Here is a 19,414-nt window from a genome sequence, read left to right as displayed (position 1 = left end):
TGGGAGTTAACGATTTACGAGGGGCCCCTTCCTGAGGCCTCCCTTCCAGGCCTGGCAAGCAACCCGTGACTTCCCAGGCGGCTAGACACAGAACCAGTCCCGCCAGTTCAAAGAGCAGTTCATTCCGGGCTCACCCCCAGGCACTGTCTGAGCACCCCATTCTCAGGAATCTGAAGGGGAAGGCAAAGTAGGGGCTGCTGCGTGGGGTCCCCTGGTCCCAGGAGAGAGGCTCAGGCCTGTTTTCAAAAGTCCCAGGGTGAGGGGCATTTACCACCCTTCTCTACCATCTGGGGCATGGTCTACGAGGGGAGGCTGAGCCCCACCCCTCCACCTCTACTCAACAAGCCTTCCCCAAACCACCCCACCCTAGCCTGCAGGTCTTGGGTAGGGCACTTTCAGGCCTGGGTGGCTTCTGGATGCCCAAGGCACCCCTCCCTTTGGGCCTGGTCTGGGGCCTCCAGGTTTGGGACACTCTGCCCTCCCTCTCCCCCAAGCCCCATTCATTTACCTCTAGGCCCCTCCCTCGGGGCCCTGGAGCCACAGCTTTGACCTCTGGGACCAGAAGTCCCACTCCTACAGGAGAGACAGTTGAACAATGATTGTGCCTAGGAAAGTCAAGAGTTACTGTCAGGGACGAGATGTGCACCCCCCCAACTGCCCCCACTCACCTTCCTCACTCTACAAACAGGCTGAGTTCCCTGTGCCTAGCAGAGAATGGGGGTATGTCTGGTTGTCTGTGGCTTGTGTGTAGCTGTGCCTGGGCAAGGGGAAATATGGAGCGTGAGTGTGTGTGTTGGCCTGGTCTCTGCTCCCTCCCAGCCTCACCCAGTCATTTTGTTTTGGAACTGGAGTCCCCTTCAGCCCTCCTCCCTTCTCCCCTGTTTACAAAGCTCAGGGCCAGGCTTGGGCCACCAAACTGACTTCTCAGGAATGGAGGAGCCTTGGCTTCCTAAGAGACAGAGCTGGCTTTTCTGAATTTTCCCCTCTAGTTTCACAGCTCTCTTGTCCCTTCAAAGGTCAGGGTAGGGAGATTTAAGGAGCAATGACACTTATGTGAAGGCTGAGACCCCAAAGGCCTGGGCCTGTGTCTTTTCCCCTGCCCATGTTTGCACCCCCAGGCCTGCCCTGGGATTTTGGTTGAAGTAACACAGTCCAGTGTGACTCCACTGAAGACTGACTGTCCTGAGTCAGGGCTCCAAATGACCCTGCTCTCATTCTCTGTGATACACTGGGGAGGGGCTGGAGACTGGGGCCCAAGAGGGGTAAACATTAGGCCAGGCTCTGGATTGGCTATCTTTATTGGAGATGGTAACTCCTACACTTCTCTCCATGCAGCCATTTCCCAGCCATTGGATGTTTAATCAATGACCGACATTAGCTGATAAATGGCAGTCTTGGAAAAGGCAGATCCCTCAGACAAGGCATGGATTTAAATCCTGGTTTTGCTACTTGGTAACCTTGAGCAGGTGTCTGAGCCCAATGATTAAATAAGCATATGCACACAGAGCAATTAATGTGGTGCCTGACATATAGTAAGTGTTCAGAAGAAGATATTGACTACAATTGTCATTAGTGGTACCTACTTAGTGCCCAGGCTACAGGCCCAGGGCATGGAGGAGATTTTCCCTTACCCTCAAAAAACGTTCATAGGTGGTGTTAGTGAGGGGGTGGGGAGACAAATGAGCAAATAAAAGTTATTTTTGTGCAGTGTGGTCACTGTGGCCATAGGAGGGAACAAATGAGGGGCCCCAAAGCCTGGCCACAGAGTACAGTTTGGTGCATGCACTGCAAAAAGACCCCTGACAAAGGAAGCTAGGAAGACTGAAAGTCCATGACCTGCTGCCAAGAAGGGGTAAGCATATCTGCCCAAAGGGAGTACTTTTTTCTAATTCGCACAAAGATTAGTGGTGGCCCTGCAGATATGGGCCAAATAGAGGCTGAGAGTCAGAGGTTCCCAATGGAGACACATGCTGTCCGTCTTCAGTGAGGAGTTCATGAGGTAAGCTTGATTAAAGCCCTGCTGGGCAGAGGGAGCATGCAAACCCATGGAAACTTGAAGAGGGAGTTTTGGGATTTCTGAGGAACCACTAGTGTTGGGTGGTGTTGGTTAGCAGGGCCCAGGGATTTCAGGGGGGCATAGAGCTGGTTAGCAAGCCAGGCCTAGCTGGGGAAGGGCCTTGGGTTGAGTCCTCTGGGCTTTGAGGAATCACTACAGGATATGAAGCAGATGAACCCCAGGGCAGATCTATATGTGAGAAGCCTCACTAGGATAGCAAATCTCAGAGGTTAGGAGAGCAACTTTGGTTCTAGTCTCACTTCAGTTTCCTCATCTGAAAAATAGGGATGATACTATTGTTGGGGCAGATGTAAGGATTAATGAGATAATGGACCTTAGCTGCTTAGCACAATGCCCTCCCCGGGGTAATGGTTTCATAAATGCCAGCCATTGAGAGCTGGATACAGGGTACTGGACTGACATACCCCTACCTAGAAGACAGGCCTCTCTCTCCCCCAAAGGTGCTGGACACTTAAGGAACTTGCTTCCTGAATCTAAGCTGATTGAATAACAATGTGAAACTGAAATATTCCTCTTTGGAAACAGGGAGAAAGGACAGAACTAGTGAACCAGGGTGGCTTCACTTCTTATGGAAGGGAGCTGGGATGGGGATGGCCTTCCCCAAGGCCAGACTTTGCACTCAATCCTTCCCCCACTTGTCTCATTTGTTATGGTGGAGAGTTCTGTGTGGATGGCTTGCACATGACATTTCCTGTTCATGTTGCATTTTCCATGTCAACAGTTCTGCCCTTCTCTCCCTTAGTTCCTACCTGGGTTGGATAGGGGAGGGTCTGGATCTCCCTCTAGTTCTTAATTTCCAGGCACAAGGGAAGACTACTAGGTCCATCCTCTAAACTGGGCCAGGGGTACACCAAAATCCCTACTCCAAGAAAGTCATCATTGAGATCACCTGGCTCATGTCCATTGTAGCCTGCAGCCCCTTGGCTTTGCTCTTCTAAATTGAGGGCATAGGTCTCCAATAAAGAAGTGGGTAATAGCCCTAGTTGGTTTGGCTCAATGGTTAGAGCATCAGCCCTCGGACTGAGAGGTCCCGGGTTTGATCCTGGACCTCGGACTGAAAGGGTCCCAGGTTTGATTCTGGCATGTAACTCGGTTGCAGGCTCGATCCCTGGCCCTGGTGGGTGCATGAGCCAGAGGCAGCCAATCAATGTCTCTCTCACATCTCTCACATCAATGTTTCTATCTCTCTCCTCTCCCCCTTCCACTCTCTCTGAAAGACAATGGAAAGAAGAAATATCTAAAGATTAAAAAAAAAAAGTGGATCATAGTAATTTCCTAAGGTGGAAGCTACTACCCACCGCACCCTCTTCCATGGATGCCAACATGAAACTTCTTTTAGGTGTGCAGACCTGATTCTGCTTTGGCCCGCCCTCAGCTTCAGGAGCTCCAGGAGCTCTACAGGATTGAACTTCATTTCTTGGATCCTAGTCGTCTGAGGCCTGCTGCTAACTCCTGGGAAACATGTGCCTCCTCACAGTCTGTGTTTCAGCTTCCCCAGAAAAGGTAGATGGAGATGGGCTAAGTGTTTGGATATCTTTAAGCATCTAGACCTGGGACCCTCCTCTATGGTGAGTGCCAATATGGTACCTGACACTCAGGGTGCAGCCTAGAATGTCTGTCCTTAAGCATTTTAGGGGTGATAATCTAGAGTTGTTCACTTGTCTTAAAACTGTTCCCAGAGCAAGTACCTTGCTTCCACCACATCGTGTGTTTGCTTGGGTTACCTTTGAGGAAGGGTGCTGGACAGGAGAGGAAAGGCTAGACACCTCCCCTAGGGAGTCATTCTTTGAATATAGTTAAGGGACGACACTTCTCCGAATTTCTGGAAGGGAGGAGGTATCCACAATGTTTGGGGAGGGACCACTCCTTATGGCCCAGGAGGCCAGGAGAGGTTGAGAGGCAACAAACACGTTCCAGGTGAACTTTGTCCTTTGACACCTCCCTCACTCCCCTACCCCCTGGCTAAGTCAAGGTCCCAAGACCAAATTTAGACTTGGAGGGTGGGCAGTTGTCTGCTCCCTTAGAAACCTGGGTCTCAAGGCCCTTCACTACTACCTCAGAGACAGGCAGGCTGCACAGAGGAGAGGAAGTATCCAGGTGGGAGCTGGTGTCTCACTTCTCCCACCACTTCTCCCGAGGCTAGACCTGGCCTGTGGCTGGAGGCACCCTAGTTGCCACAGTTAACTCCCTGTTATCTGGGCCCCAATTAATCTAGGGCTGCAACTGTTTAACTCAAGGCAGACTTCCCCAACTGCTCTGCTCCCACCCCCACCCCCAGGGTCTGAAGTCTGGGGGCTGTGTTTTCTCTGCCTCCCAGAAGAAACACAAACCCATCCCCACGAATTCCACAGAATTGCAGAAATTTTCCAGTTTGGGATTATAGGAGCCTGGGGTTTACTCAATGGGCCCCTGAGATGGCGAAAAAAGGACTCCTGCCATATCATCGGCCCAAGCTGGGCAGATGTAGGGTCACCAAGGGCAAGTATATGGTGGCCTAAAATCTGTACCCACTGGGCTTTTGTTATCTCTTTCAACCAGTGTCTGTTGAGCGCTGTTTCAAGACAGGCACCATTTCAGACTTGGAGTCTGTAGACCACGGTTCCAGTGCACTACAATGTGAGTGCCTTAGCCCCAGGACTCAGGGCTTGGACTGCCATCCGAAGAGGATGCAAAACTCCCTTTCTTGGATAAGTTTCTTCATCTGTGAAATGGGGACAGGAATCTCCCGAGCCCTTTTCCTCTGGGAGAACCATAGCCCACCCAGTCCGAGAAAGTGCGCTGGAAGGGTGGGGTCTTCGAACCCGCGTCTGGCTCCCGCGTCTAGCTGGGAGATAACCTACAAGAATCTGAGCTGAGGGGCGCGGCCAAACCCTCCCTATTGGTCATCGTAGTTTCGCTGCCCGCTGAAGAGACTGGGCAGAGGGACGGCAGATTGCAACGTATGGTGGGTGTCCAAGCCTATGCACCCCTCACAAAACGGGGGAGGACCTCTTATTTTTTGTAAAGTTGTGCGGAAAGAGGTGAAGACGGGGCGCGCTGGGGAGCTGAGACTGGGCGGACGTCGTCTGAGCGCTGGGAGCTCGAGGCGCCGAGGCTGCGGCTCCGGCCTCAGAGCCTGCGGCGTCAAAGTGGCCGGTGCTGCGCTGGGAGGGAGGCGGAGGGAGGAGGGAGGGGAGCTGAGGTGGGGGGTGGGGGGGGGAGCGGCGAGTCCGGTCCGGGTTTTGCTGGCAGCCCCCGGGCAGCGTTCAGAGCTCCTGCCCGGGCGGGCGCGCGGCGGCGGTGGCGGCGGCAGAGGCGGCGGAGCCTGAGCGGGGATGTAGAGGCGGCGGCACTGGCGGCAGCAGAGGCGGTGACGGCAGCGAGAGCAGGCGCCCGAGCCTAGCGAGAAGAGCAGCCGAACCTTGTCTCCCGAAGCCGGGCCCTGCGTCCCAGCCCAGGCCAGCCCGCGCCCAGCCATGCGCGCCGCCTGCTGAGTCCCGGCGCCTCACGCTTCGCCCTCCGCCCGCCGCCCCGCGCTCCGCTCGGGGGTGATTAGTTGCTTTTTGTTGTTTTTTAATTTGGGCCGCGGGGAGGGGGAGGAGGGGCAGGTGCTGCAGGCTCCCCCCCTCCCCGCCTCGGGCCAGCCAAGGCGGCTTGACTCCGGCTCCGGACCTGGGCACGGCTGGCGGTGGGGCTGGAGCGGAGCGCACCGCGGCGGCGGTGCCCAGAGCGGAGCGCTGCTCCCCGCCCCGCCCCTCCCCCTCGTCCTCGCGGCGGCGGCGGCGGTGGCGGCTTGGACGACTCAGAGAGCCGGTAGGTGTCGAGCCACGGCCCTCCCCCGACCCCCCCGGAGGCCGGCCCCCTCCCCTTCCCCGCCTACCTCCCTCTCCTCCCCCGGGGCCCGGTGCGCGGCCGGGGCCGGAGTTCGCTGCAAGTCGGCGGAAAGTTTGGCGGCGCGGGCTCCCCCGAAGTTCAGGTGCGGAGAGCCAGGGACAGGGAAGGAGGGCTCCGTGTTTGGGAGGGGTGGGGGACGCCCGCAGCCTGAGCCCTGGAGCCCCAGAGTCTGGGAGCCCTAGCGTCTGTGATCGCTCGGTGGCCGCTGCTGTACCCAAGCCTCCCCAAGCCGCAGTCGGCGCGGTCGCAGATCACTGAGTTCAGACAAAAAGAGGGGTTTTAGGGTCGGGGACTGCGGGTTGGGCGCCGTGGATTGGGGCGGGGGCTCTTCCTGCGGGGTACCGTCCTCTCCCCAAGTACTCGAGCTGGAGGGCGTTGGGGTGGCGGGAGCCCGGGTCCTCACCTCCGGGTGTTGGGCGGGCGCTCCGCCTGCGGGGGCGGCTGATTGGAGATCCCGGGCGCGCACTCCCCCCACCAGACCCCACTCGCAGCCTTGTTTTTTGGGGGCGACGGTAACTGCTCTGAGTGCCCTGGACCACGCGTGGCTGAGTCGCCCCCTCCACTTGGAGCGGGCGGCGGCCACATTTTCCCCTCCCGCTTCTCTTCCCCCGCCGCCCTCAGGGTGCCTGGCGGGCTGATCAAGTTTGACCTTTTTTTCCCGTCAAAGTATCACGCCCCCCCTCTCACAGCGCCCCGCGGCCTCTCCCTTCCTCTCCAGCCTTGGGGGGTCTTTCAGGCTGTCTCCCGAGCCCCGCGTGGCCAAGCAGCGCGCAAAGCCAGGGAAAGAGAATGGGGGTGTTCCTTTCGCTGCGGAGCTGTGGAAGGCGGGTGTCCCAGGTGCCCACCTCGCGGTTCTGGTCCCACATTTATTCATGAAGTTCGGCCCCGAACCCTCCTCCCCGAGGCTTCCCCAGAGCGAGGGGCTGAACCGCTGCGTGAAGAATGTGTTAATTTTCTTGCTGGGGGAAGTTGTCCTCGCCCGGAATGGGCTGCTTTCCGGCGGGGAGCGCGGGGTGCGCCTGGCTTTGTTTATTTGTAGATCGACAGAAAGTGAGTGACCCCAGTTTTTAAATGGGGGGGCGCCTCCGGGACCTGTCAGAAGAGCTGAAGCGCCCAATGAGGGAGCAAGATCGCATTTTGTTTTTTTTTCCCCCTTCTCAGGAATCGGAAGGGGTGCGCGGAGTTGGGCTCGCGCCATGGGCTTCAAGGAGGCACCGACAGATTTGGGGGGGGTGTTCTGTAGAGACTCATCCAGAAAGATCCGCTCTCTTGTCTCCTGCTACGGGGGTCTGTAGGGTTGGCAGCCGCGCCCTACTTTGCCCCCTGAACGCTGGGTGGTCTGAGAGTTGCGTCTTTGGATTGGGGGGGGGCTGCAGGGGAGGTCCGGCGAGCCAGCCTCTTGACCCCCGCCTTTCCGCGCGCCGCGGGTGCTGTTCGGTTTTGTGGCCCGCCCTGCTCCCCCCCCCCCCGCATTTGCGCAGGAAGCGCTGAGAAGGGGGGCGTGTGTGATGGTTCAGCCCTCGCCCCCGCCTGAGCTGCCCCAGGGCGGCCGGCGGAGTCCCTTTCAAGTTTTCCGCTGGGGCCGCCTGGCGGGGGCTGCGTGAGCGGTCGTTGCGGGCTTGTTTGGAGCGCTATTTGAACGCTCGGCGCCACCTCAGCTGCCCCGGCCGGCGGGGGCGGCGGGGGCGGCGGCGGGGGGGGGGTGTCCTCGGTGCAACCAAGGAGCATTTAAATTAGACGTTTATAGGGGGTGTATTGGCCTCAGCTTGCCTTGATCCCCTCTCGAAAGACCCCGTACCCTGGGTTTTAAACCCAGAAACTGGAACCCGAAACCTCCCAAACCCCTTTTTGAGATCGCTGCGGAGAGACTGAGGCTGGTGTTACCTACTACTGCGTAGTGTTGATTTAGCAGTTTCCCTGGATGAGACTCAGGCAAGAGCCGAGGGTGGGGGGGGTAGTAGCTCGCTCTGCAGCTGTCACCCCCCTCCCAGAACGGAAATTGTTCTCTCTCCTTGGGGAGGAGGGAGAGGGGATGATTTTTGCCCTGGGAAGGGGTGGGAACTGTTGAGGGAGGTTGGTCTCTGGAGATCTTGGTAGAAGCCTCCCCCTCCCCGCGCACCGTAACCCCCCAATCCTGGCAGATGCTGAAGTTCTCCCAGGGAAGCCCCGAGCCAGCCTTGCACTTCCCTCCCCCATGCCACCTCCTTTTCCAAGGTTTCTCTGCAGAAGACAGACCCTTGACTGGCTGGCTGGCTGTCCGTTGGCGCCTTATTTATGTGTGTATTTGGGCCCGGCTGTTTTCTCGGCTCAGCAGGTGACCCTGGCCCGGGCCTCCTATCTCTCCCCCGACAGAGCCTGTTGACTTACCCCTGGGCCAGCGGCCTCGTCTTTATCACGTGAGGCCTGGAATGTCCACCCGGCTGGGCTGGGCTGGGTTGGGTGGGGGAAGGGAAGGGGAGGGGAGGATTCTGCATCCAGGGCCCAGGCCAGCGCAGGCCTATGTTCTGTGGGCTCCCACTGAGACCCCCAACTCTTGCTGCCTCTTTCCAGCTTTTTGCTTGTCTTCTACGCATTTGACAAGTGTGAAACTGAGGCTCACAGGAGTGTGGGGTGGGGTGGATAGGGTTACATCTGGATAAAGAACCAAATCTCTGGGAATTAAATACTCCACCTTCTTTAGGATCCCATCTAGTTATTTATGGGAGGGGGGAATGGAGATGGGGTTCTCCTTGGGAGGGAGGAGTGTGGGCTTGGCTGAGGTCAGCGGACTTTCCAGGGTGCAGGATAGGGTGGGAGAATTGGGAGGTACTGATGAGCCAGACCCAGGCCTGCTTCCTTGAGCCCCTGTCTGGTGATCATGAAGTTAGAACTCCCCAAGCCTGGTGCTCTGGAGCATGCCTTAATTGGCCAAGGATGGGGTGGGGCTCACTTACTGTTATTACTATTATTATTGCCTGCTCTTTATATGCAATTCACTTATTCATTCATTGGCTCAAAGTGTGTTTATCCAGCACCTACTATGTGTCAAGCCCCACCCTTCTGGGGGTGCAGAAATGAATCACTGACTCCGCCCCTGCTCTGGGGGCAGGCCCACGGTGGAAACTCCACCCTCTTTCCCCACCTCCCGAGGCCCTGATTGGGGCTTTTCCTTTATTTTTTTTTTCCTCTTGGCTCTCCCTCTCTTATCCTCATCACCTGGTCCCATTCTAGCCTCTAGCGTGTGTGTGTGTGTGTGTGTGTGTGTGTGTGTGTGTGTGAGAGAGAGAGAGAGAGAGAGAGAGAGAGAGAGAGAGAGAGAGGGAGGGAGGGAGGGAGAGAAAGAGAAAGAGAGAGAGAAATGTCCTTGATTAAGTGTATTAATAGTTAAACTCTCACTCATAGCTGGAACTTACCAGACCACAAAAAGCCTCCCCTGTTACTCACGCGCCACTGCCCAACAAGAATATCCCACTCTAGTGGGTTTTTTTTTGCTTTCTTTTACTTCCCCCTTAATTCCCCCCAACTCTGAGCCCACCTTCCAGGCTGCAGGCAATGAGAAAGGATTGGCCCCCTCAAAGACCCAGGAATTGCCAACCATTCCACCTGCCCCCTAAAGCCAAAGCCAGTGTCAGCTGCTAGATGAGCCTGTGTGGGTATAGTCTGTTGGCCTGGGGTGTGGGAATCTAGGGTGGTGTGTGTGTGCTTATGACTCAGGACATGTATATCTGTGAATCTGTGTGTTGAATGTGTATCTGTCTTGGGGTGTGGGAGTCTGAGCATGTGTATCTGTGGATCTAGTTGTGTCTGCATTGCATGTGTATCTGTGGATCTGGGAATATGTATATCCTGAGTTATGTATGCTTAGAGTTTTGTGGAGTGTGTGTTTATGATTTGTGTATATCTGTGTGTTTGTATATGCTTGTAAATCTGGGAGTGTCTGACACTCCCAAAGTGGTGTATCTGAATTGGGAAAGTGTGTGTGAACCTGGACATATCTGAGCTGTGCGGGCATTCATCTATGTCTGTCTTTAGTGATTGGTGTCTGTGTTCCTTTCTCTTTCTGTATTTCTGTCTACCAGTCTGTATTTCTGAGTCCCAGCCGGTCCTTTCCCTCCCCTCCCCTCCCTGGCAGCAACTGGGCAGCTTCCTCGTCTGCCTGCCTGCTGGGAGTTTTGGAAGCCGTGGAGGGAGACAGGCTGGGGCCGGGGTGACAGCGCGTATCCACGTTGATGGCAGCCTGTGATTACAGGAATAAAAGGATTTTAAGGTCATGGGTGTATTTTTTTTAAGTACCCCCCCCCCTTTGGTGGAGCCAGTGGCAGCAAAGGGCCAGAGCTCTGTGTCTGCTGGTTGTGAATCTGTCTCTATGCAGGTGAACATGGATATGTAGGGCTTTCCTGGGAATATGAACACGTGTGTACATGCATGAGCAGAGCCTGTGAGAGCATGTGTTCCTATCTGCCCGCTTCCCATATGAGAGTCCACAGGGCTGTTCCCTGGGGGAGAATTGCCAGGAAAACTTGCTTCTGGGTGTTAAATGGGGCTGTCCTCTGTGTGCTGAAGAAAGAGCCTTTTGGTCCCCAGTCCTTTCCTACCTGTCTTCTGAAACCCTCCTAGTAGAGTGTCTCTGGCCAGAGACTAGCTAGGCCCAGTCACCTGGGCCAGGCCACATCTCAGGGTGTCAGTGCCCCTGGCCCTGCTCCAGCCCCTGTAATTGCATTCTGCTGCCTAATCCCCCGCCAGCTCAATTAGATCGCAAATTCTTCTTCATTTCCTGCCTCTGATGCTGGCTTCCCTCTGGGCTCGAAGGGCCTAGAAGAGAGGGAGGGGATCCTGGCCCCCTTCCGCCAGCACTAGTTCTTGGGGTGGTGGTGAGGTTAGTTCCTGGCACACTGGCCCTGGGGTGCAGGTTGGAACCTTGGGGGACAACAGGACAGAGTTCTGCTGGCCCTTTTTGGACTAGCCTCACTATCCCGGTGCTTGGGGAAGGGGCTTGTGTTATCTGGTATACAGGCTCTGGGTAGACCAGGCAGATCATTCTGGCCAGGCCCCTAGGCAGTGCCTTCACCCCCGGCCTCCACAGGCTCTGCCCATGTCCTGCTCCCAGAGCAGTTACTGGCCATTCTCCTGGCATAGGGGTTGTGACCTTGTTTTTGACCTTTTCATGGTATCCATTATGGGGGCCAAAAGGACCACTGAGCTCCCCTTTACTGATCCCTCCTACCCCCTTCACTTGACCTCACCCACACAAGTACGTTTGAACGCTGGCTTTGGAGTCAGACCTAGCTCCAAAACCTGGCCATGTCACTGTCTAGCTGAATATATGACCTTTGTGTTCTATGATCCTCAGATTCCTTATCCCTGAAATGGGATAGTAAGAGTGCCTGGTCCACAAGACCATTTTCAAATGGACACAAAAATGGTTGTGCAGTGCCCAGCACTGGTGGCTAACCCACAGTCAGCATTTAATTAAAGTTGACTTTTATGGTGAAAAGGACTTCACATCCCCCAGTGAAAAGGAAGAAAAAAACACTGGGCTCACACTTAGTGTTTCTGGTTCCATTATGTTAATCATCAGGTGTGTGACCTTGGGCGCATCACTCTGCCTCTCTGAGTTTCTCTTCCCCATCTGTAAAATGGGACTGATGATAGGCTTGACCTCACAGGGGCTTGGGAGGGTTGTCTGCATGCAAGTGCTTGGTCCCAGCTGCCCCAGCAGGTTTTCAACATATTACTTACCTTCTTTCTTTCCTCAGGGGTGGGGCTGGTGAAGACACAGGCTCAGGGATGAGGGGACTGACCAAGGTCATGAGGCTGGTAATGGGTCTGGGTGGGGTGGGAGGGCTAAGGGATGACCTGCTGGCATGCTCAGTGGTTTACTCGCTGGCTCAGCTGAGCTTTGAGGCATGGCCTTCCCTCCCCGCTGGTCTCTGTGGAAAGTGGTAGCTTGGCTGATTTTTTCCATAAAGGAGAAGCTGGAAGTCTACCCCTTCCTCCCCAAGGAGGCACCGTGGCAGTGGCTGTGCTGACAGGCCTCCTGGCCTTTTTGCTAGGGTGGCTGGCAGCTCTGGAAGGCCGAGTGAGCACAGATCAGCCAGAGGGAAGAGGGAACCGTAAAGGTCCCTTGCCATCACTAATCCCCGCGGCCCCTCCCATCCTCAGCCTGTCCTCTATGGGTGGAAAGACTGAAAGGAACCACAGCAGGAGGAAAGCTGGGGAGACTGGCTCTGCTGGAGGTGGTAGAGCGGGACAGGCGGTGGAGGGGAGGGTGGCCCTGTATCTGCCTGGCAAGTCTCCTTATTTCTATGACCTCTGTCACTCATTGGCCTAGGCTCTTTAATATTTCATGGCCCTTGGAGCCAGCCCCCTGCCCCAGCCCACAGGCCCCCTTTGTCTGCCTGTCGCTGAATTGCTGAATTACTGACCCGAGGCTGCCTCTGCCTCCCTCCAACTGGCCCTGACACCTTCCCTGTGTCTCCTGACCTGCCTCCCTGACACCTCTACTTGTCACACCCTCCATCTCCCATACTCATCCTCTCCCCTCTCTCATGTCTCTGACCATCTCTTTGCCCTTTTTCTCCATTTTCCTCTTTTGTTGGCCTCCTCCTTCCCAGCAGAACAGAAACCTCAGCGACTGGTCTGCCTGCCTGCCTCCCCTCTCCTGGGTCCACCCCTTCCTGCCCCCTCCCCCCCGCCGTGCTGGCCGTGAGAGCTGGTTTTATTTATTTTTCTGTTTGTTTGGGAAGAGGGCAGTGGCAGTTCTGGGCCCTGACTGCTGAGTTCTGCCTAGAGCAGCGGGCAGGCCGGCCGGCCGTGCTGGCCTCCCAGGAATGTGGCCGGGACGCCCCGCGCTATATTTACTCCCCTCCAGCTGCCGGCCCCAGCAGGGCAGAGCCAGGCCTGCCTGGTGGCCCCAGGGGGAGCCCAGTACCCACCCTCCCTTGTCTAGCAGACCCCACATGGCTCTTGGGCCTACTGTTCCCTCCCTTCCCTGTGACCTCCTCTGACCTCTTAGGACTTGCCTGGCCTGCCAGCAGGAAGACTCGTATGTGGTGCCAGTACAGGCAGAAAGTGTGGGCTCTAGGGCCTGATTTGTGTGGGCCAGCACCTGGCGGCGCCTGTCCCCCCCGCCCCCCAGGGGCCTAGCCTAGGCCTGTAATCTGGTGGCCAGAACTATGTAAAGCATCTTTCCAGGCCTCTCCCCACCAGGCCTGGTCCTTGCTCTTGCCACATCCCCTGATCACTGGCAGGGGTGGGGTGGGGTGGGGCTGGGGGGGAACCTTACCTGGCATGAGCAGCTGTGTTCTCTGTACTCCTGCCCTACTCCCACATAATTTGTCCTCTGCTGGAACTCCCAGGTCCCTCCTGTAGACATAGGTGTGCACATCTAAGTGTTTGCACTTATATGTACAACATGCATGAATACATGCTAGATTGTACCTTCCTTGGAGGCAGGGCCATGCCTCCTGTCATTGACTCCTTCATTCATCAGTTGCTTGTGGGATCCTTTTGAGTTTGCTCCTTGCCAGCCTTGTAGTAGGATATGGCAGTGATTCCTTCCCATTCCCCCATGCCTGGCACCAGCTAAGTGTTTGAAGAGCTCTAGCTGTTGCTCTAATCAATTGCTGTCCCCCAATTATTACAATAAGAATAAGAAGTTGTAGCAGTGGTAATGACAAGGGCTAACTTGCACTGTTTCTAGCCTTCACTTCCTTTAATCCTCACAGCAGCCCATTGAGTTGGATGCTGTTAGCATCCCCATATACAGATGAGGAAACTAAGGCTGGAGTTTGTGACTTGCCCCAGGACATGCCACTGACAAAATAGTATTAGATCCTGGCAGAGCCCTTGCCTGGCTGTGAACACTGTGAGGACAGCCAGGGTTGGTCTGCATATGGTTTTTCCTACACCTTCCACACTGCCTGGCACACAGCAGGGATTCCCTAAATGCTTGCTGACTGCAGGCTTTACTCTTTGCTTCCTGAGATCCCCATATCCCTGTCAAGGGTCGTGGTATGTAGTAGGGAGATGGGGTGATTGACCAGTTAGGTAAATGAAAGAATGAATTAATGAATGACCAGATGATTAACTATGGGAATGAGTGCTCTCAAGGGGTACTGGGATAGGAAGTGTGCTCGTGACCTAACTGGTATGTAGAGATCCACTGGTACTCTAGAGAATCCTGGGAAGTGAGGTAGGGGATAGGGCTGAGAGATGTGGCCAGAGACTAGTAGGCTGCTGGGGCTGAGCCCTCAGGGCAGGTCACGTCTTCTCCCCGGACCTCTGTTTTCCCACCTGTCAAATGGGCTTGGAGCCTTTGCCCTGGCTGGTTGCCTGCTGGCCTGTGCTGGGGCAGGCCTGGGAGCTTGAGAGGTGAGGGGATTGGTGGGAAGGAGAAAGCAGTGGGTGGTGAAGACAGGAAGATGAATCGTGGAGCTTGGCTTGGAACCTGAGAAGCAGAGAGACCAGCCCTGACCTGACGCCCGTCCTCCCTCTGAGCTGCAGGGTGGGGGTGGAGGCTCACAGACCTCTAGTTACCCACTCTTGCTCTGGTAAGGGCTGGACTTCCTGACACCTGCAGTGTCAGTGGCTGTGTGTGCCCTGAGGAACTGGTCTGTTTTCCAGGACTAGACTAGCTATATCCACAGGCCCACAGCCCCCCAGTCCCTCTAGCTCCTGTTGACCCTGATGGGAGAGACCCAGCCTCTCACCTCCCTCAAAGCTAGATGGGAAATTGGTTAGCTGGACCCATAGCAGGAGGTGAGGGTGAGGTTGGCCACCTGTATTCCTGTGAGTGTCAGATCTTTGTGGCCTAGAATTTTTAGTCATGGGAATCTAGAATCATAGAACACTTGGAGCAGAGGAATTCTTGAGTCAGGATTCCAATCCTGTTGGGATTCTAGAATCACAGAACCATGGGTTTTACTGCTGGAGGGAAACGTGAATGGTCATGTTTCAATCTTGTTTGACTCTAGGGGACATTGAGGATCTGAAGGGAGGGGCTTCCCTATGGTGCCCTCAGGTGACATGAGTACACACCTGAGGCAGAAACCCAGTTCTATCATTGCCTACTGCTCTTTGGAGATGTAGCCAGTGTGGGGAGTGGGCTGTGTGGGCCCAGTTAGGCAGCAAGGGGACGTGGATGGCTGCAGGCACAGTAGGGGTCCTCTTGGTGCTGCCCACCCTCCTGCTGCCCACGGCTGCCCACGCTTCCCCAGGCACCAGTGTGAGGAGGAAATGTAGGCTGTTGCTTCCAGCAACAGCCGGCAGGGCCGGGCGGCTTCCCAGCTCCCCCTCTGATTCATGGCCGTCTGCAGCTTTCCCCTCCCCTGGGGGCCTCAGCAGCCCCATCTGTGCAATGGGAGAGGAGGCTCTATCCCATAGTCCAGCATCACAAAGACCATATAGTTGGAATTCTTTTGTGGGAGAGTAGTCTGAACTAGACAGTTGGACAGTTGGACCCAAAGCACTGAGAAATCTTTCTTGGGGTCACCCTAATGCCTCCAGTAGCTTGGGAGGGCTGAATTGGTTCCTGGGGCAGAAAGTGTTGGTGTGGGGTAAGTGGATAGAGAAGGGACCTGCAGTTAGAGTCTCTCTCCTTCAGGAAGACAGAGCAGTGAATGGGAAGGCTAGCTCTCCAGGCTATCTCCTGACCTTAGTATACCCATCTGTAAAACGGAGGGTGTTATTTCATGAGGTCATTCATCCAGGGTCTACTCTGTGCTTGGATATGTGCTGGGTGCCTTGGATACTGGGGAATGTCGAGGCAAGTGGCTGAGTGGTGGGGCGAGGTGGGGGGCTCCTTGGCTGCAGACATGGGGTAGGAGTGTGATTTGGCTGAAGGGGTGACTCTGGGAGAAGGAATGAGGTGGGGGGAGATAAGGAGGTGGCCAGTTAGGCAATGTCCAGGGGAAAATCCCAGCCAATCTGAGGAAGTGTTTCCTCTACTGGTCTCCTGGAAGGAAGGCAAGGCAAGGAGGAAAGAGGGTAGCTGGGGGCAAATAAGGCCCCCCAGCCAGTTCAAGTGGAGACCTCCCAGGCCTGGCAGCTGGGTGGGTGTGCCCCTCATGCTGCAGGAGGGCTGGAATGCATCACCTTTCCCTCATGCTCTGAGGCTGGACCTTTGAGGGGTGGGGAGAGCCGCTAGGGCTGCAAGGAGGGGCTGGGCTATAGTCCAGATATCAAAGGCTTCCCCGCACCTCTCGGTGCCCCCCGCCCTGTCCTGCCCTGTCGTGCCCTGTCCTGAGCTGGGGTGGCAGATGCTGTTTCATCGGCTGAGGCGAGTGGGAGGCCTCCGGAAGGTCCTCCTGGGAGGTTCCGGGGGGCAGCGGGGGCGTTGGCAGCTGCCTCCCAGCCAGGGCTGGCTCAAGTGGCCTCCCAGGTCCCTCAGTCCCCCAGGCCTGGGGGTGGGGGGTGGTGCCTCAGAACTGAGACTGGTCCCTCCTGCCTTCAGTCCCCCCACTGCCCACCAAGCTTCTTGGCTCTGGCCCCCTCCCATCCCTGGCTGCGTCTGCAGAACCCCCCCTGGGGAAGGCAGGGGAGGAGGCGCAGCGGGCTCAGAACAGCGGGTGCCCGCGCAGCCAAGTATTTGCGCGAGCTGTCAGAGACAGACAGGCATGTGGGGAATTTGGTGTGTGTGGGGCTGGGGGAAGCAGCCGGGTGGGCAGGCAGGCAGGCAGGAACTGGGAAGCTGGGGAGCTGGGGCTGCCTCCCCCGCCTGTTGAACCCTGTGGAAACCACCATTCTCCTAGCCCAGATCAGAAGATATATCCAGCCCCTTCTTTCTGCCTGTGCCAGTACAGGGAGAAGAGTGGGACTGTGACCCTGGCTGGGGTGTGATGACAGAGCTGACACTGGGGAAGGGAGTGCCCTGTTGAGCGCCTGATCCTGAGAGAAGCTGTCTGGTAGAGTGTGGAGCCAGGCAGGAATCCGGGTTGTGCCCGACTGTGGCCTCCAGGAAATAGCAGCTGTCATGCTCCCAAGTCGTCCCCCCCACACACAACCCCCCAAACCTGGCACAACTTGTTTCCTGGCCAGGGTCCGGCTGGGGCAGATTGGAGGAGCCTGGTATTGCCCAGCCTGGATAAAGAAGAGGCAGGTTGGAGGGGGCCATGTTTAAGCCTAAAGGTACTTGGGATCCTGGGTAGGGGCTCCACTAGTTACTATTTGCTGAAGCAGATTGGAGTCACTTTGGAGGAGTGGACCACAGACCTTATCTCCCTGGACAAAGACCCCAATTTTGTAACCTTCGTGGTCTCCTTTCCAATAGTGCCTGTTAGGCAGGTCAGGACCTTGAGCTGAGTAATACTTGGTGTTTTGTAGCTGAGAGCCCAGGGAGGTGAAACACTGGCCTAAGGTGACAGGGTGGGCTCCCAGACTTCTTCCTACCCTCATGTGGGTGGAGCCATTGGGAAGAGGTGAACATTGGGGGGGGGGGGACTATAATTAGTCCTGTAGAGCCATAGGGCCCCTGGGAACAGCTGTTGGTGGTAGGGGGTGCAGACAGAGGCCTGGAGCTGCATTTAGTCTGGACAGAAATATCCTCCCCCCACCCACCCACCCACTGGCTCAGTGGCCAGGCTGCGGGCTTGTCCCCTGAGGGGCAGCTTGCCTGGGCCTGGCGGCCGGCGGGACAGGCAAGATGACCCGATAGGCTTTTCCCAGCTCAGGTTTCGATGAAACAGGAACCGGAGCCGAAGCCTGGGCTGTGGGGGCCAGGGCAGCCTGAGCCTGGGGGGCCAGGGCTTCCTCCCTCCACTCCTCCCCCTTCTCCCCATGATGCAGCCTCCCCTCCTCAAAGGCCTGGGGAAGCAGCAGGTTATTTATCAAGCCAGCCTCCACGCCAAGTCTTGCGCTGGCGGCCATGAGCCCAGCAGAGCAGGGTGAGCTGGGCGGGCGGCGGCGGGATGAGCTCAGGAGACGTGAGTCACCCCATCCCCAGCAGCCCCACGAGGCCCTGCGGCCTGGCAGGCAGAGCACACTCACGCACTCCCCATGCGGCACACCCAGGGGCACACACTTTGAACAAACAGTCACTCACACAGTTCCACATGACCTGCACACACAACTGGCACACATAGTACAAGTTTGATCCCCTATACCCTGGACACTCCAGAAGCACACTTGCTATTACACTGTCAGCCCCAGCCTCTGGTGCACACACACACTGGCACGTATATCAGCAAATAGACATACACAGTCACACATGTGCATCATATGCCCCTGGGAGTACACTGCCCAGTCCTGTCATGAGCTCAGGCAGTCATCCTCAGGCTATAACTCACACGCAGAGGGTGCCACAGAGTTGGGTCAGGAGCACTGACACAATAGAGCCTGGCGCATGTGCATGAACTGGTTGGGGCTTTTCTCACCCAAGTGCCCTGTTTAGGCTCACACAAAGGAGGCTCCACCTTCGGCCATGTAGAGGCAGCTGAGTTCTGTGAGGTGGGTGTGAGAAGGAAGACGATTTCCCCCAGTCTCCTAGACTGGCTGGCCCTCTCTGAGGAGGACACGCAAGTATCAGGCATGGAATTGTTACACACAACCCTCTCTCCAGGATGGAGCACTTGGGCCATGGCAGAGCTGGTTGGGGGTAGATGGGGAGGGATGCAGAGGAGCGTGGAAGAGGACAGGCTGGAGAAAGAAAGCCATGGAAAATCAATTTTTCTGGGAGCGCCAAGTGGTCAGCTGCTCCTTCCCCTTGGGGTGGGGTCCTTGGGAGATTGGGGTTACTAGAGATTGGGGGAGGGATGAGACCCCCTTGATCTAATGGGTTGTGCCCCAGAAGTCTTTCCACCCTCCCTGCTCACCCTGGCACCTACTTTCTCCTCTGCCCCCTTGGTTTCCAAGCCCCTCATTATCTCCCTCTAGTTCTTAGTCTGCTGGCCTGCAAAATGGGTGCAGAGCTGGCCTGAGGACAGGGAGGGCCTGGACTGCTGGGTTGGAGGAATGCCTCTAAGCTCCTGCTGCCCATTGGACCTTCCTTCCCTATACTAGGCAGAACTGGGGACATACCCATTTTTCATTTATGGGAAAATGCACCATTTTTCAGATAAGAGAATTAAGTCTGATGGGGATGGCTTCATGGTCATCTAACACCCAGACTACAGATCATTCTGGGCCTACAGGATTGAGACAGCCCAACAGGGGTCACGGGATAGGTGGCTGTAAGGCCTCAGCCCAGGGTGGCTTCCACTTACTGGCCATACAGGTCTCTCCCATAAAGGCCTGGATGGTAGTCAGGGAGAGAAGAGGAGCCCAAGCATCCTGAGGAAAACAAGTGACTGTGGCCAGTCAGGAGGACTGGATGTCCCCTGAGCCATGGACTCTGGAGTTAGACAGGCTTGGTCACTACCTACTGTGTAATCATGGGCAAGTCTGCCAATCTCTGACTTCTCTGTCTCAGAGCTGCAGGACCTGAAGTAGATGGTGGGGTGTGGTTCTCATCATGTCACATCTGGATCTCCAGGTGAGTCCAGTGCCCCC

General features: G+C 56.3%; 1 protein-coding gene across 2 annotated transcripts in view; it reads left to right on the top strand.

The window, feature by feature from the left end:
* Nucleotides 1-5,357: 5,357 nt before the first annotated feature.
* The window catches only part of CXXC5 (CXXC finger protein 5), a 33,285-nt gene continuing 19,228 nt past the window's right edge, over nt 5,358-19,414 (top strand). The window contains exon 1 of one of the 2 annotated variants that reach the window (XM_087816339.1): nt 5,358-5,869. The gene's annotated coding sequence lies outside the window, so the exon portion shown is untranslated. Of the gene's footprint in view, nt 5,870-5,936; nt 6,033-19,414 lie in introns of those variants that run through there. The other variant, XM_087816340.1, reaches the window with a different exon arrangement.

This window comes from Miniopterus natalensis, chromosome 4, assembly GCF_054644295.1.
Source record: "Miniopterus natalensis isolate mMinNat1 chromosome 4, mMinNat1.hap1, whole genome shotgun sequence".
Lineage (NCBI taxonomy): Eukaryota > Metazoa > Chordata > Mammalia > Chiroptera > Miniopteridae > Miniopterus > Miniopterus natalensis.
Note: the sequence above shows the minus strand (reverse complement) of the source record. Positions and strands in the feature narration are given on the sequence as shown.